The 17,824-nt window shown below is 42.4% G+C and overlaps 1 long non-coding RNA gene across 2 annotated transcripts in view; it reads right to left on the reverse strand.

Annotated features, from left to right (window-relative positions):
- LOC135089075 (uncharacterized) overlaps positions 1-17,824 on the reverse strand; it is a 94,931-nt gene that overhangs the window by 73,604 nt on the left and 3,503 nt on the right. For both annotated transcript variants that reach the window (XR_010261382.1, XR_010261381.1), the window contains exon 2: positions 16,392-16,561. This is a non-coding gene — a long non-coding RNA (uncharacterized LOC135089075). The remainder of the gene's footprint in view (positions 1-16,391; positions 16,562-17,824) is intronic.

Consider the following 17,824-nt stretch of genomic DNA (forward strand, 5'->3'; position numbering starts at 1 on the left):
TAAACTGTACTTCTTCTCCCCCCCCTCTTCCTCTTCTGTACAAAGATGCTCCCTCTTCTTCCCTTTTTTTTTCTTTTCCTCTTCTTCCTTCCTCCTTCTCCCTCTTCCTCTTCTCTATAAAAACATCCTCTATCTTCTTCCTTCCTCTATTTTCTCCTCTTTTTGCTCCTTCTTTCTTCCCCTTTTTCCTCTTCTATACAAACATTATCTCCCTTCTTTTTTTTCTTCTTCCTTCCTTCCTCCTTCAACCTCTTCCTACTCTTCTTCCTTCCTCTTATCTCCACGTTAACATCTTCCTTTAAATATGGCTCCCTCTTCTCCTAAATTACACTTCTAACAATTAATTTGCGTTTCGTGCCATTATTGTTATTTTTTATACTGTGTCCTTTCTTCTTCTTTTCCTATTATTATTTTTTTATATTACTCTCTTTATCTTTACACACATGACAGGTATGATAGGTAAGTTAAAAGTAAACGTGTTATTTTTTCTAAACATAGACCCCAAGAAACAAGTCTGTATTATTTTTCTCATGAATTTATATTGTTTTAGAGCTCCTTGTTATTCGTACTGTTTCTTATAGCAAAATAGTTTCAAAACCGACACTCGCGGGGGAGGAAGCGGCGCGGAATAAGACAAGGTATCCTACAATCTTCCAGTTTCGTGATAAGTTAATACGCAAAACTGACGTAAAAACACCGAAAACTAAGCACCAAATTATATCATAAATCTGAGAAAACATCCATGCACTGTTTCCTACGAGAAATTTATGTGAGTTGAAGAAAGGCGAAGGAATGAGCAGGAGGAGGGGTCGTGGAGGGGAGGTGTCTGTCATGGCTTTAATTTTCCACGCGAGACGGAAGGTGCGGTGTAGCGGTGGCGGGGCGTGGTAGTGAATGGGTATCCAGCGGGTTCTCTTGATGATCGAGGCGAGGGTTGTTGTGCCTAGCTACAGGACGGCACAATGAACGCCTTCTGAGTGCCTCCCATTAAAGTGAAGAGTAAATGAGAGCGCGGTTATTTTTTTTTACAGGCAAAGGAGAGAGTAAGTAAATGGCCTGATGAGAGGGGACTGGGAGTGGTATGCGTGTGCGTGTGTGTGTGTGTGTGTGTGTGTGTGTGTGTGTGTGTGTGTGTGTGTGTGTGTGTGATGGAAGAGAGGGGTAAAGGATGATGAGATAAAGATTCTAGTTTGTGATGGAGTGAATGGATGAATGAAGAAAGGAAGTTAGAAAAATGTGAGTGAATTCGAGGGAGATGAGTGTCTGAGTAAAGGTATGAGAAGAGATAAGAGGAAAGAAATGGAGAAAGAAGCAAGACAAATAGGGTAACAAATAAGGAAAGATAAGAAATAGTGGAAGGAAAGACAGATAGATAGATAGATAGATAGACAGATAAATTGATAGACAGATGGATGGATAGATAGATAAACAGATGTAAAGATAGACAGACTGAAGGACAGATCGATAATTTGTTAACCATACTGCACATCACAAAAACAAATGCTGACCAACACACACGAGAGAGAGAGAGAGAGAGAGAGAGAGAGAGAGAGAGAGAGAGAGAGAGAGAGAGAGAGAGAGAGAGAGAGAGAGAGAGAGAGAGAGAGAGAGAGAGCATGCCAGACTCACATTAATTCCAAGCAATATTGACGAGGTACATTGCGCAGATGACAGTCAGGAACCCACCAGTTGTAGCTTCGCCCTGTCACTCTCTCTCATCGCTATCATGCTACCATTACATTTAGCCCGTGACGCCTCCCACTCCCCCCCTCCCTTTCCTCCTCCACCCCCTCCTCTTCCACTTGCCTTGTACCTCGTCACCTGTCGTTATTTTGCCTAATCAGTCTACCTTTCTCACTTTCTCTTTCCCAGGCAAAGTGAGGGGCCGGTGCTCGCTAAGTGATGATGACTGTGTGTGTGTGTGTGTGTGTGTGTGTGTGTGTGTGTGTGTGTGTGTGTGTGTGTGTGTGTGTGTGTGTGTGTGTGTGTGTGTGTGTGTGTGTGTGTGTGTTTAATGAGCCGTTTGTGGACTATGGTGGGAAAAACAGAAAACAAAGCAGGACTGGCGCAATTTAAGTTAATGAGTGGAGTAATTAGTTTGTCTGTACGTCTGTTTGTTAAGAAAAATTGATAAAGAGACTTTCTGGAACCACCACCTAATGAAAACCGAAAGACCTCACTATGGAAAAGCTTAAAAATCGTAATAATGACGGAAAATAACATAGCAAGCTGAGATAGACGATACACCACCACCACTACCACCACCACCACACACCCACACCACCACATCACCCTTGCACCCAGACCCTCACCCTCCTCACCACATCCACTTGCAGATCATCAAAATTTACCGTCACGTTACGCAAAGAGGGACGGGCGGGCGTGCAAGCGTGGAGCATAACGGAGTGGTCTCAGGAAATAGCACTCGGCGAAGTAGCAATGAGGGGAGGGAGTGGGACTTTTGAGTGTGTCTGGAGTGTGACGGTCTGGCGTATTAGGCTGATCTTATCTACTCCACAGTGGTCTTAAAGCCGTCTTAAAGCAGGAGTCAACACAAATGATCAGTTATTTAGAAGGCGAACGCAAGCAAGACGAACAGGAAGGTAATTCGTGAGGAGATTTGATAACGAAAATATATATGAGAGTGTGAAGGGAAATGTCCAGTTGGAGAATAGATGTTATTGGGATTCCGGAGAGCTTCACGTGGCGCACCTACGAGTGTGTGTACCTGCGGGGATAATTCAAGGTAGAAAGAGGTGTTTGTGTACGGAAGTGGTGAGGGTTTGGCAGGTGTGTGGAGGGAAAGTGCCTAGGTGTTGTGATGCGTCTGAAGATGGTGTCTGTTTTGGTTCTGATTCTCTTCTCCCTCCTCCTCTTCCTCCTCCTCTTTAGGGTCTTCCTCTCCCATCTCTTCCTTCTCATCGTTATGATATCCCATCCATCATCATCACCACCTCTTCTTTCTCATCTTTCTCCTTATCTTCCACCTCTTCCTCCTTCTCTTCCTTCTTCCTATACTATCATGTCTCTCCCATTAATAGTGTAGAATAGTTACTCAAACAAACTAGTAAGGATTTCAAGGTCTGTAGTTGTTGTTTGGTCTTCCTTTGTATTCTCTCTCTCTCTCTCTCTCTCTCTCTCTCTCTCTCTCTCTCTCTCTCTCTCTCTCTCTCTCTCTCTCTCTCTCTCTCTCTCTCTCTCTCTCTCTCCGTCCAAGACTCAGTATACATTCAAGTGTTGCAAGCAGCGTTTGTGGCCTGGAAGCGTGTTAACCTTTGGCAGCAGAGTGACTGGTGGAAAGCGTGTGTGTGTGTGTGTGTGTGTGTGTGTGTGTGTGTGTGTGTGTGTGTGTGTGTGTGTGTGTGTGTGTGTGTGTGTGTGTGTGTGTGTGTGTGTGTGTGATATACATAGCTGTGAGGCAAGGCGAACGAGAAATGAGGAAGTAAGAGAGGGAATTCTATTTGGTTTTCTATGTTTCCTTCTCCTTTTTCTTCCGTTTACCTCGAGAAAGTAAAAAAAATAAATAAATAAATAAATAAATAAAAACAAAGAAAGGAACAACGACATGAATAATAAGAGTGAAATGAGAAATGAAAAAATGAGGGAGGGAATTCTATTTAGTTCTCTATATTTCTCTCTCCTTTTCTTCCATTTACCTCAAGAAAGTAAAAAAAAAAGAAGAAAAAGAACAAGGGCATGAACAAGAGTGAACATTTTTACGGCTGACAAATAAACTAAGGAGGAAAATGATACGTAAACAGGAGGAAAAAACACTTAGAACTAAAATAGATATACGAGAAGATAAGAGAACAAATCAAGAAGCCAAGTTTGAATCACAAGGAGAGCAATAGATAAAAAATAATACAGAAATAACAGGTTCACGAAGACAAGAATATGTATAAATGAAAGTTGAATGATAAAACGAAAATAGAACATAAGTTAAAGTGAGAAATGAAGAACTAAAAAAAAATAGATACCAATGAAGACGAGAAAATATACTAAATGTACCACCACCACCACCACCACCACCACCACCACCACTACCATCACCAATGCGGGTTCACCTCTGCTCCCTTTCTCCCCCTTAGCCCTTAAAAATCCATCAAAAAACCTCGACAAAATCCACCAAAACCACCACGATATGCACCAAAACCACCGCAGAATCCACCAAAATACCAAAACATCCACTAAAACCCTCAAAATCCACCGAAACTTCGAAAATTCCACCCCAAAAAAATAAAAAACTAGCAAAACACCCACATAATCCACCAAAACCACAAAATCCACCAAAATTCCACCAAAAATTCAGAAAAAATACCCCTTCAAAAAAAAAGAAAAAAAAAAGAAAAGAAAAGAAAAACAGCAAACAGTAATTCATTAGAGTAACAAAGGGCGTGACAATTCCCTTTTACTTCTGAACACGAGGCAGTTTAGCTCACCAAACCTCCTCCCTCATTCCCACGCGGGGCTCGAAGGGGGACCACTCAGCGCCCACTCACCACGAACCCTCGAGCCAGTGACGCAATATTTCACACAGCTGGATACGTCACGCAACCAAAGCACGGTGATTTAACATTCGTATTACAGTAACATTACGTAAAATAGTGCAGGAAAGGAGAGGAAGGGAGGGAAAAGAGGTAGGTGTATGTGTGTGTGTGTGTGTGTGTGTGTGTGTGTGTGTGTGTGTGTGTGTGTGTGTGTGTGTGTGTGTGTGTGTGTGTGTGTGTGTGTGTGTGTGTGTGTGTGTGTGTGTGGACATAAATCTACTATTATCGCTCGCATTGTTCTTTCATTGCATATATTTTTGTTATTACTATTACTACTTATATTATTTTACCTGTACTATTATAAGGCCTAATTTTATATAATACCTAAGTTCTACAGGGCGTATCATAAGGAAATTCAAAGTTTTCAACCTATTTTTAGCTTTTTTCCCATCTTCTTTTCGTATTTACTGCTTATATCATGCTTAGATTACATTTCTACTTAACATTACATCAATTTTCATGTAGAAGCCACCTCCTGTATTGTGCGTCTAAAGAAATTTGAAGTTTCCTGCCATTTTATAAGCCTATCTATGCAATTTTCCTTTATTTTCAAAGCGTAATTGAAGTTTCCTGCCATTTTATAAGCCTATCTATGCAATTTTCCTTTATTTTCAAAGCGTAATGTCGTAGTTTCTATTTTAAGGAACAATGATAGAAATGTCGCCCAGGAGTTATGTTAGCAAAGACGCCGAGAAGCTCTAATATTTTCAGTAGTGTTACAAGACTCCTCGTGAAGCTTCTAATATCAGTAAGAGTAGTGTTAGACAAGACGCTGCGCACCTCCTTCCCTTTCCAGTAATGTTAGCAAAAGACACTTCTCAGCTTCTCCTATTTGCAAGAGTGAGGGACAGCAAGAGTTTAACAAGTTACCTCTCAGCTTGTTCTAATTCCAAGAGTAATGTCAGAAAAACCCGCCACACCGCCTCCATTTCCAGTAACGTTAGCAAATATACCTCACAACTTTTCTTTTCAGTAGCGTTACCAAAGTCGCCTCGCAGTTCTATTTCCAGGAGTAAAAAGAGTAAGACTTAGAACAACACACCTATTTCCAGCAGTGTTAGCAAAGACACCTCACAGCTTCACCTCACCGCCAATATATGTGAAAGTGACTGCAATTTTTCGCGGCAGTCCGGCAGATCACACACATTAGACGTCACAGCACAATGACATTTTTGCATTAATGCGTCACGGAAAGAGTGATGAGAATGCTATGTCACTGGAAAGGAAGAGAGAGAGAGAGACTGAGAAGAAGACAGGGAGGAGGGGGAAGGTACAGGGATGAGTTACTAAGGGGAAGCGTGAAGAGAGAGAGAGGGGGAGAGGAAGGTGAGGGATGAGGTACTAAGGGATGATGATGGGAGAGGAAAGGAAGACCACGTGGGAGAGTGACCAGGTTAAGTGGGAGAAGAAGTACCTATGGGAGTTCTTCTCTTGATGGGGAAACTATGCATTGTGTGACGCGTTTGTTGGTGCATGGTGGTGGTGATGATGGTTCTTGTCTTTCTCTTCCTCCTCGACTGTTGCCTTCGGTGATGATGATGGTGGTGGTGGTGGTGGTGGTTCTCCTCTTCTTCCTCTTCCTCCTTCACTTTTAACTCGTTTGGTCAAATGGTGATGTTTTTTCTCTTCTTCCTTCTCCTCTTTCTCGTTTAATGGTCGTGATGGCTCAGCTCTTTTTCCGTCTCTCCTTCTTCTGTTTTTCCTTCTTCCTCCTTCTGTTACTTACTATTTTTGTTACTATATTTAATTTCCAAACAATTATCCAAGGTGTTTCTTCGCTGCTTCGTTATCCTTATGCAATCATCCTCTTCCGTCTCCTGATCTTCCTTTAATTCCTTCTCTTCCTCTTCTTTTCGTTTCCTTACATTCATATTTTTCCTCTTCAAATGTTTCAGCTCTTTTCCTTCCTTGCATGCAAAAAGTTATGCCCCCCTCCTCCTCCTCCTCCTCCTCCTCCTCCTCCTCCTCCTCCTCATTACAAAACAGTATCATTATAACCCTATTACATTTTCAACACTCACATTATTACTCATTCACTGTTTCATGGAGAGACAGAGGATTAGAGACAGGGAATGAGGGAGAAAGAGGGGGACTGGAGAGAAAAGAGAAGGGGAAGAGAAGGAAGGGGAAGCAGGAAGGGGAGGGTTTAGCAAGACGAGGAATGGACTCTTAGAAGCTTTCATATGCAATGGACGTCACGAAACACCACGATTATAGTGAGGAAATGATAGTGATGAGTCTGTGAGGAGGAACACGGAAAGATCAAGAGCAAGAGTAAAAAGTGAGTGCTGTATAAGAAACGAAAGGGAAAATGAGGGAAATATAAAGCGAAGAACAAAGGTAAAGACAGTACGATAAATGAGGGAAGAAGTTGGAGGATTTTAGACGATATGAAGCACTGAAGAGGGAATCAAGGAAAGAAATGAGGTAATAACACTGAAATATCACCAAAGAAAACAGGAAACGGAAAGAATCTAATAAAGCTATGACGTAAAAAAGGTTGAAATGTACAAGTCAAGGAGGAGTATAGAGAAAGAAACGATGTGTTCAGTTTATGTAAGAAAATACATGAAAACAAGAAATAATGACCAGACGATTAATGGAACAAAAAAGAAATATATTACAGTGTGAAACAACAGTATAATACCACAGACTTGAGATATAATAATAATATAAATAGTACCGCAAAAATAGTGATAAAAATACTACCGCAGAGATATGAACACACAAAAACAAAGGACAAAAAACATCAAAACTAAAAAGATATTCGTTCATACACGCAAAAATAATAACTACAATAAAAAGTTGATTTCAATTAATGCTAGTTATTCTTAATACATAATATATCAAAAACCTAACCTAATCTAACTTAACCTAACCTAACCTAACCTAACCTAACCTAATCTAACTTAACCTAACCTAACCTAACCTAACCGAACCTAATCTTACTTAACCTAACCTAACCTAACCTAACCGAACCTAACCTAACCTAACTGAACCTAACCTATCCTAACCTAACCTAACCTAACCTAACCTAACCTAACCTAACCTAACCGAACCTAATCTTACTTAATCTAACCTAACCTAACCTAACCGAACCTAACCTAACCTAACTGAACCTAACCTATCCTAACCTAACCTAACCTAACCTAACCTAACCGAACCTAACCGAACCTAACCTAACCTAACTGAACCTAACCTATCCTAACCTAACCTAACCTAACCTAACCTAACCTAACCTATCCTAACCTAACCTAACATAACCTAACTTAACCTAACCTAACCTAACCTAACCGAACCTAGCCTAACCTAACCTAACCTAATCTAACTTAACCTAACCTAACCGAACCTAACCTAACCTAATCTAACTTAACCTAACCTAACCTAACCAAACCAAACCTAACCTAACCTAACCTAACCTAACCTAACCAAACCTAAACTAACCAAACCTAACCTAACCTAAGCTAGTTATTTTTAATACATAATATATCAAAAACCTAACCTAATCTAACCTAACCTAACCTAACTAACCTAACCTAACTTAACCTAACCTAACTAACCTAACCTAACCTAACCTAACCTTACCAAACCTAATCTTACCTAACTAAATTTAATCAAACCAAACCAAACATAACCTAATAACAACAACACTATAAAAAAAACTCTTAATACCAAAACCTAAATAAATAAATAATTAAATAAATAAAATAAATAAACAACTTAAAAAAAAAAGAAAACATACACTCATTTCTTGTCTTTACTGGGTAAATTTTAAGTGAGTGCTCCCGCAAGGCAATCAAGAAGGTCCTCCTTAGATTCCATCCCTCAGCAGTGAATGTAGCCTCCCTGACAGTGTGGACAAGGCCAGGATTTACATATCGGGTGTCGCACTAAATATCTAGCCGGCTAATTTGGAAGCAGCGTGCAAGTTATTAAAATATAGTTTCAAAAGATTATAGTGTGTGTGCTCATATGTTTGTGGTTAATTTGATCTGTCTGACTGGTGGTGGTGGTGGTGGTGGTGATGGTGGTGGTGATGGTGGTGGTGATGGTAGTGTTCTCTCTCTCTCTCTCTCTCTCTCTCTCTCTCTCTCTCTCTCTCTCTCTCTCTCTCTTGAACTAAATGCATGTATATTAATAAAGCAAAGAGGAGCCAGAGCACCTCCCTGCACAGCGCCAGGTGAATTCTTATCAGAACACCTGCCGCTTCTGTTATTGTGAAGGCAACAGTGGGGCAAAATTGTGAGAAAGTGGAGAAAATGAAAACAAAGATGATGATGATGAGAAGAAGGAAGAGGAGGCATGACCGTGATGTTGGTGGTGGTGGTGGTGGTGGTGGTGAAGGTGTCGAAAGAACAAATGTAATGCTGGTGATGGTGGTGATGGTGATGTATCTGTGTTTAGCAAAAAAAGAAAAAAAGATAAAACACAGATGGTTTCCGACGTTTCATGTCTCGCTTCCTTTCCTCCCGCGAGAGGTAATAAGGAGGGAGAGTGCGGGAGGGACGGAGGAGCGGAGAGAAGTGGGGTATAAAGTGGAGGGAGGGAGAAATCAAGCCCAAAGCGGAAAGGAAGGGAATGAAGAAAATTAAATCACCGTGCGATGTCTTGCTAGTAAACACGAAGCAAGTAGAAGAGTAAGATGGATGAGAGGAAGGGCGAGAAGAAACATGAGAAGGAGGAGGAGAAAGAGGAGCAGGAAGGTAGAAGAACACTGGAGAAATCATAAACAGACAAGAAACACAAAAAAAAAAATCTGGTAAGAAACAGCTTCCCGAACAAAATACACCTGAATTTGATGTCTTTTTTTTTTTCATTCCTTATTCTACGAAGCAAAAGACACAAGAATCACACGAAGAATACATATAACACCACCACCACCACCACCGCCACCGCCGCCACAACCACCACCACTAATGCACATTCGCAGACAGTAAACTTAATCCATTTTTTTGACGGCTACACGGGACGCCCCTTCATCCCCTGTTAAAAAATTGCTTTGAGGCGAAAGAAAACGGTGATTACCTGCGATCTGGCGGCGGCAGGTGCTAATGACAGGTGAGCCAACGGAAGCCCCAGGTCTGCCGCGTTAAAAATAAGGATAATGTCCACTTTTGCTCCCATTTTTATCATTGTTATTTTCTGCGCCGTTCATTTCACCCTCCTCCTCGATGAAGGGTCGCCGCTAAAGATAGTAATTAAGAGGATCAAGGTAATGAAGGCTGGAGACAGGTATAGCGGAGTGAGAGGTGGAGCTAACAAGCGTGGCCAACACCTGAGTGTGTGTGACCTCTGGCTGGTGTTTATGAGGTGGTGGCGGTGCTGGTAACGCTGGTTGTGGTGGTGGTGGTGGTGGTGGTGTCTCATGTTTGCCCTTTTCCTTCTCTCTTCCTTCCTCTGAAACCCTGAACCCCAAAAAACATTAGAGTCAACATCATCCATCACTACCATCACTATAATGACCATCATCACCACCATCATCACCCGTAGGGAAAGATTAATTAACGATGACTTAACCCTTCATGTCCCTGCCGTCCATCCCTCGTCAGAAAGGAAGAAATGAACAGAAACAATAAAAGAAGCAAAGATAAATAAGAACTCGATTAAATTGTCCTTGGAATTCATTATAAAGCAGGTAACGTCACACCTTCCTCTCATAAAGTAGATTAAAGAGTCCTTGGAATTCATTATAAAGCAGGTAACATCACACCTTTCTATCATAAAGTAGGCAAAATAACAAGGCTTCATCTCATAACACAGGTAACATTACGCACATTACTCTCACAACACAGGTAACGCAATCATTTCTCTCACAACACAGGTAACATGACATGACAACCCTTTCTCTCACACAACAGGTAACATAACAAAAGCTTTCCCTCACATCACAGGTGACATAAATATTTCCCTTATAGAACAGGTAACACTACATGACAACCCTTTCCCTCACATCACAGGTAACATAACAAAACCTTTCCCTCGCAACACAGGTAACATAACCCTTTTCCTCACAACACAAGTAACATCACACCTTTCTCTCACCTGTCAGCACATCCTCCTCTCATCCTCACACACACGTAACCGTCAAACGCAACAAACACACACACATACTTAAACACCAAATTAGATGAAACCTTATCTGATACATTCCCCTTAAAAATAAATAATAAAAAAAACAACGCTTCACCCTGCTACACGTTACCACACCTGTCTGTACCTCTTCCTTAATTTACGCTCAGGTGTGTCCACGTACAGACCCAGAGTGGATATGATTACACGAGATTAGCCCAAGTTATTACTCGTTGGGATTACACCACTGATGACGCGAGGGTGTAGGAGGAGGAGGGGGAGGGGAAGGGTGTAGGATGAGGATCTGGGAGGGTGTGGGAGGGTGTAGCGTTGAGAAAAATTACCATAATAGTCATGGATACTAGTAGGGGTAGGTGGCTATTTTGTTGTCTCCGTGATATTCGTGAGGTGCAGTTAAGCCATTGAGGGTAATAAGGTTTTGTGAAGCGGAGAGGAATTAGGGAGTCACAGGCGACGAGGACCCCGGGACGCTGGGAGTCCAATGAGGGTCTTTACGGAGGCTTTATTGGACACCACGTCACTTCCGGGAGAGAGAGAGAGAGAGAGAGAGAGAGAGAGAGAGAGAGAGAGAGAGAGAGAGAGAGAGAGAGAGAGAGAGAGAGAGAGAGAGAGAGAGAGAGAGAGAGAGAGAGAGAACATCCACTTCTTTACAATATGACTAAAATCCAATTCCTTTAAACCAGTCTAACTTTAAACAAAACCTAATGTACCTAAACCTAACCTGCCTTAACTCACCATAATCAAAACTAACCTAACTTAACCGAATCTACTTTAACCTAACCTAACCTAGCCCAAGTGAACCACATCTAACCTACTAACCTAACCTAACCTAACCTAACCTAACCTAACCTAACTAATCTAACCTAACCTAGCCCAAGTGAACCACATCTAACCTACTAACCTAACCTAACCTAACCTAACCTAACCTAACCTAACCTAGCCCAAGTGAACCACATCTAACCTACTAACCTAACCTAACCTAACCTAACTAATCTAACCTAACCTAACCATAATCAAAACTAACCTAACTAAACCGAATCTACTTTAACCTAACCTAAACTAGCCCAAGTGAACCAGATCTAACCTAACTAACCTAAACCTAACCTAACCTAACTTAACCTAACCTAACTTAATCAAACCTAACCTAACCTAACTTAATCAAACCTAACCTAACCTAACCTAACTAAACTTTAAACAAACCTACAACTTTGAGTACATTGACTATCCCTGACCTAGCATAACATAACCTAACCTAAAATAACGCAGGAAAGGAAGGACTCACCAATTTCACATGAACATCACAAGACTCACACGCAGCACAGGAAACAAAGAAAGTACCAGATAAAAAAAAATAAAAAAAAATAAATAAGTATACTAAATTAGATATAACAAAATAGATGCACTAAAATACATACTGTTCTCTTTTACTTACCCTTTTTTTGGCTGTCTTATTTTGACGGAGAACAAAAGCAAGACAGACAATGCACGCTACTTAAAAATTCCTTCCGTGCAATTTATCTGTCGTACAAGGAAGCTTACCTTACTTACAACATCAATTACAGGTGAAGGAAAATGGACCAGACCCTCACTGTTGCCATTACCAGGAGGAAGCGACGCTCGGAAATAGCGACTTAGTGCCAACATGAAAGACAGAGAGAGAGGGAGAGAAAGGGGGTGGGTTGAAAAAGGATAGCTCAGGTGATATGTGCAAAGGTGATGCTTGTGAAGGAGGTAAAGGTGTAATGCAGTGGAAGATAATGGGTACAGATATGCTTGTGTGTTCCTCTTCTTCCTCACCTTTTTCTTCGTTATCTTCGTTTTCTTCTTCCTCTTGGTTCTCCTAATCATTGTCTTCTCCGTTTTCTTCCTGCTCTTATTTCTATTTTTTTTCTCTTTTCCTTTTTCTCCTATATTTTCTTCCGTTTCTTCCTCTTGTTTCTCCTCCTTGTCCTCTTCTTTTTCCTTCTGTTCGTCTTCTTTCTCCTCCTCCTTTTAATCTTTCTCCTTCTATTATTTCTAACTCATCTCTTGCTCTTCTCTTTCCTATCTTTTCTCTTCTCTTCTTCCTGCTCCTCCTCCTCCTCCTCCTCCTCTTCCTCTTCCTCCTCCTCTTATTTCTAACTCCTCTCCTTCTATTTTCTCTCATATCTTTTCTGCCCCTCCTCCTCCTCTTCCCCTTCCCTCTCCTCCTCCTCCTCCTCCTACTTCTTCTTCTCTTCCTCCTCCTCGTCTTCCTACACCAATTCCAATTATTCGTACGACTCTTTCACTCCTTCCTCCTCCTCCTACTTGTTGTTATTCAGCTTAATATGTCTCTTGCTACAACTATTACTGTAATTATTTTTCTATTTATCTTACGCTCCCTTTCACTAATCATCTCCTTCCTTCCTCTCCTCATCCTCCTGCAGATCTACCTCCTCCTCCTCCTCTTTCTCCTCCTCCTCCTTCAAGACAACTACCAAGTTAACTCTAATACATGATCGCTGCCAAAGATTAAGCGTCAATTTTGAGCTAGAGGAAGGAACAAGAGGAGGAGGAGGAGGAGGTGGAGGAAGAGGAGGAGGGAGGAGGTAGTGTCATTTCCAGCAATCTCAGCACAGTTCAATGTCCCCTTCCAGATTATGCAATTACGAATTTACGAACGCTAATGTTGATGAGGAAACGTAATGGCCGCGCGTCCCCCTCCTGTGCCCCGCGTCAACTCCCCGCCCCAGTGAGGAAGCTTTAGCCCGATTACCGTCTCTAAGTTAATGGTAATGGTGTAATGATGGCCGCTACGATGTATGTTTGTATTCCGGCGATGGAGTGGCGGGGTCAACACACTAACTCACGACCATCCTGTATTTGCGGCGCGGGAGTGCTGGCTGCGTCTCTCTCAGTCACCGCTAGATGGCAGGGTTCGTGGGTTTCTCGTGGTGTGGCGGTGCATCCCCTTACCGCTAGATGGCGAGGGATTGCCGCTATAAATATGGTGTTCTCGCCGCCCCAGGCCCTCCGTGTCGCCGTGATACAGGCCGGAAACTCATCCTTTATGTCTCCGCGGCGCTGATAACACGAATTGAAAGTGTCGCGGAGAGATCTGATTTGCATTTCCGTCATGATTCCCTCTCCTTGCCCCGCCCCGATCCGCTCCTCTCGCGCCTCTCGCTCCCCGCAGCCTCCCAGCCCTTCATCCCGCCGCGCCTCCTCATTTGACGGTAAAAATTCTTATAAGGAAGCGTAATATCCCTCCTCCGTGCACAATCAGCCAATAAAACATGAACACAGATGAAGAAACGCCTTAAGAAGTCAGGAAAAATAAAAACTATCACCGTTAAATCTCACCGGGCAGTCAAGTGTAAAGCAAAGGACGAGAGAAAGAAAAGCAAGACTATCTGGAATTAATGAAACAGTGCTCAGCTTCTCTCCTTCCACCCCCTCACCCCCCAGCAGGTCCTCCCTCATGCCGCCCCCCGCCACACCTCATCTGGCCCCCTGTAGGACACCCAAGGCCAGGCTATCAATTCTTGCAGCTTCATCGGTCGCCGCCAGCCGTCGGGGAGGTCCACACAATGCGCGCCGCGTGAGTTATCGCCTCGCGTGCTGGTATCGCCTAAAACAAAGTGCCTAGTTGGTTCCATTTTCAGATGCTTATCGGTACGAATGGCTCTTTATCGTAGCGTGTGGCTCGTTATCAGGGAGTAAGTAGTGGGTGGTGGTCAGGGTGGCGTCCGTGCGTGGCTAAGTGGTGTGGACGTGATGTGGCGAGGAGGAGGAGGTAGAAGAGATGGAGGAGGAGTGGTGGTAGGAGGAAGATAGGCCAGGAGTAGTAGGTGGTAGACGAGGAGGCATGGTAGGAGGGAGATAGGCCAGGAGGAGGAGTAGGTAGAGGAGGTGGAAAGATGGTGGGAAGAAGGTAGGACAGGAGGAGGAGGAGGAGGAGGTAACTGAGCTGCGTGGTGCCTCAGAAGTCCGGTATTACAAAGAAAGAAATGACATGCCTTGAATACAGCTGATAGACAGACAGACAGACAAATATAGACGGATACACACACAGACAGACAGATACAGACCGCAATAACACGGTGCGTTCATACATTGCTTGTTCTGCTCGTCTTGGTTGTCTTGAGTGTGATGCTGTTTTTGGTTTGTCGCTTCTTGTGGGATTGGATTACGTTCTGTTGTGTTACTGCTGCCTCACGAATGAAGAATAAATAATAAGGCTGAATTACGAAAAAAAAATTGTCAAGTAATACGGTTGGGTTGCGAATAAATAAATATTACTGTTGAATACGAAAAAATAAGTACAGTTGAACGACGAAAAAATAAATGATGAGGTTGCGTTACGAAAAATAGATAAATGTAACGTTTGAATTACGAAAAAAATAAGTAAATAAAAAGAGTGAATTACGAGAAATAGTTTAGAAATACGGTTGCGTTGGGAATAATAAATAAATAAATACGGTTGAGTTACGAATGATAAATGAATAAATACAGTTGAGTTACTAAAAATAAATGAGAAGTACAGCTGTTAAGAAAAAAATAAACGAATAATAAGACTTCTGAGGATACAAAGCGTGCTTGAATATAAGAGAGAAAATGGTTGGAATTCGAGATACCAGGGTTGAAATTTTCCACTTAGCGGCGCGTTAACTATTTTGGGCGAACACGTTTGGACTTGAAAAATTACACGCCAGCCTCCGCGATGCAAGAAAATGTTCCGCGGATTATCATTATTATTTTTCTTCAATTTTTTTTTCTTTAGTTCAAGAAAGAGAGAAATAAAAAAAATGGTGAGATTTTACACACACAACTTCATGGATTAAGGGATTGGCAACACACACACACACACACACACACACACACACACACACACACACACACACACACACGTACGTTAAGAACCTCATAACAGAAAACGGAGATTGGAGTATCATATTACGTGACGAGAGAGAGAGAGAGAGAGAGAGAGAGAGAGAGAGAGAGAGAGAGAGAGAGAGAGAGAGAGAGAGAGAGAGAGAGAGAGAGTCCATACCCACATAGGCCCAAACAGACCCAAACCCTCTGCCAGTACCTCCGGGAGGTGCAGGAGGGCCCGTGGGTGTCCTGCCGCCGTGGGAAGTCGCCGCGTCATGCTGACAGACACAAGGCGCCCCTACCTGGCACCACACGGCTCTGAGACGCCCCCGGGAGAGCGTGCTGTGACTTACAAGACGCCCCTAGGAGACGTACCCTACTTGATCCCGCAGCGCCTTGGAGACCCACTGCAGGGAGGGACAAAAGAGCCGCCTTCTCGCCAGCCAGCAACCCAAGCCCTCTAGTCCTTCTCAATAGCGCGTTCAAGTAGCCCTTCTCACCTACCTTAGCGCCAGACTCCTCCCCCCGCCGGCCCTCCCAGCCCACATGACCCGCCCCCGCCAAGCCACAAAGAATTAGCGGCATTAATTTGTTCTAAGTGAGTGGGCAGGCCTGGTGGATGTTGTGTGGTGTGGGAAGTGTGTGTGTGTGTGTGGGTGAGAGGAGGAGGAGGAGGAGGAAGAGGAGGTTATGTGGAATATAGCGATGATTTGCTGTGATTGTAATATGAATGATAAAATGATGATGATGATGATAATAATAATAATAATAATAATAATAATAATAATAATAATAATAATAATGATAATAATAATAATAATAATAATACGAAGAAGAGCAACAACAAAAACAAGAACAAAAAGAAGAAGAGAAGAACAAGAACAGGAAGAAGAAGAAGAGGAAGAAGCCTTTACTCACCGCTCCCCTCGTGAAGCTTGGAATCCGAAGCATGCGTCACTCACCTCCCGAAGCTTCGTTTAGTCCGTTTCTTCGAGTCGTTTTCTTCTTCCCTAGCACTGGTTTTGTTGTCTTCTCGAGATTATCAGTGTGTGTGTGTGTGTGTGTCCGCGCGCGCACTACAGTCATTCCTGCAACAAAAAAGGAAAATTAGATAAGTAAATTAAAGAAACAATAATGTCAAAAAAGTAAACAATAAAAAAAAACAATAAAATAATCAATAACCCTTTTTTACCGGATTACTAGAGAGAGAGAGAGAGAGAGAGAGAGAGAGAGAGAGAGAGAGAGAGAGCCTTAAGCCACGTTTCCTGCCCCCACTTGATCTCTCCTCACCTCTCCTTGCTTTCAGCCTCCCGGTAACGCCTCCTTCCGGCTCCTGGCTGCCGAAGTGTAACAGGAGCTTCAGGAGGGATGAGTCTTGCCCTTGTTACTTTGTCTCCCTCCTCACACTCTTACTCACTCACTATCTTACTTGTCTTTCCCGTCTCTTTTTATTCATAGTTTCTTTCTTCATCTTTGTTATTCTCGTTTTTTTTTATCGTTTGTTTTTCTCTCTCTCCTTTTTCACACTCATTCATTCATTCATTCATTCACATGCATATTTTTCCTTTTACAATTTCATCTTTATCATTGTCTTCTTTATATTTTTTTTATTCATCGTTCTCTTTCCTCTGTTTCTATCCTCACATTTATCATACTAACTCACTGACTCATTCACTCACACCAGTTATCTTATTCATCTCTTCTCCTTCCTCTTCTGCTAGTTTACTCCTATCCTTTCCGTTCATTTGTCTTCATCACACACACACACACACACACACATATCTTTACTTATCAGACAAACACACCCACTCACTCACTCACTCAGACACTTCTTCACCTCTTCCTGTTTCTTGTTTTTTGCTTTCTTTACTTCAATTATCAATCATCCCAACTTCATTCATTTCTCCTGTTCGTATTTAGCGATATTACACCTTTTATCTTACTCCATTACCTCTCATGTGCTCTTCTTCTGCTATTCTTTATCATATTATTACTCTCCTTATCTCTCATCTCCTCATTTGTCATCATCACTACTACATTCCTCACTATCGCTTGTATTTTGTGGTTTAAAATTGACCTCGAGCTAAGGTTTGATCGCTCATCTGGCAACACTGGCCGCCCCGAAGCCTCTTTTCTTTCGAGATCCTCATTTGACTTTCATGAAGGTTCCGATCCCCACTTGTGGTGACGTTCGATCCCCTTAGCGGCGCTTCCACGTGTTTTCCCAATCGGCGCCACGCAGGGACCAAGGTCTTCGCTTTCTCTCTCTCTTTTGTTTTTGTTTTTCGTTTCCAGTAAATGATAAACGGTGGAGGTCAGGATGATAATGATGATGATGATGATGATGATGA

The sequence above is a fragment of the Scylla paramamosain genome, chromosome 32 (genome assembly GCF_035594125.1).
Source record: "Scylla paramamosain isolate STU-SP2022 chromosome 32, ASM3559412v1, whole genome shotgun sequence".
Lineage (NCBI taxonomy): Eukaryota > Metazoa > Arthropoda > Malacostraca > Decapoda > Portunidae > Scylla > Scylla paramamosain.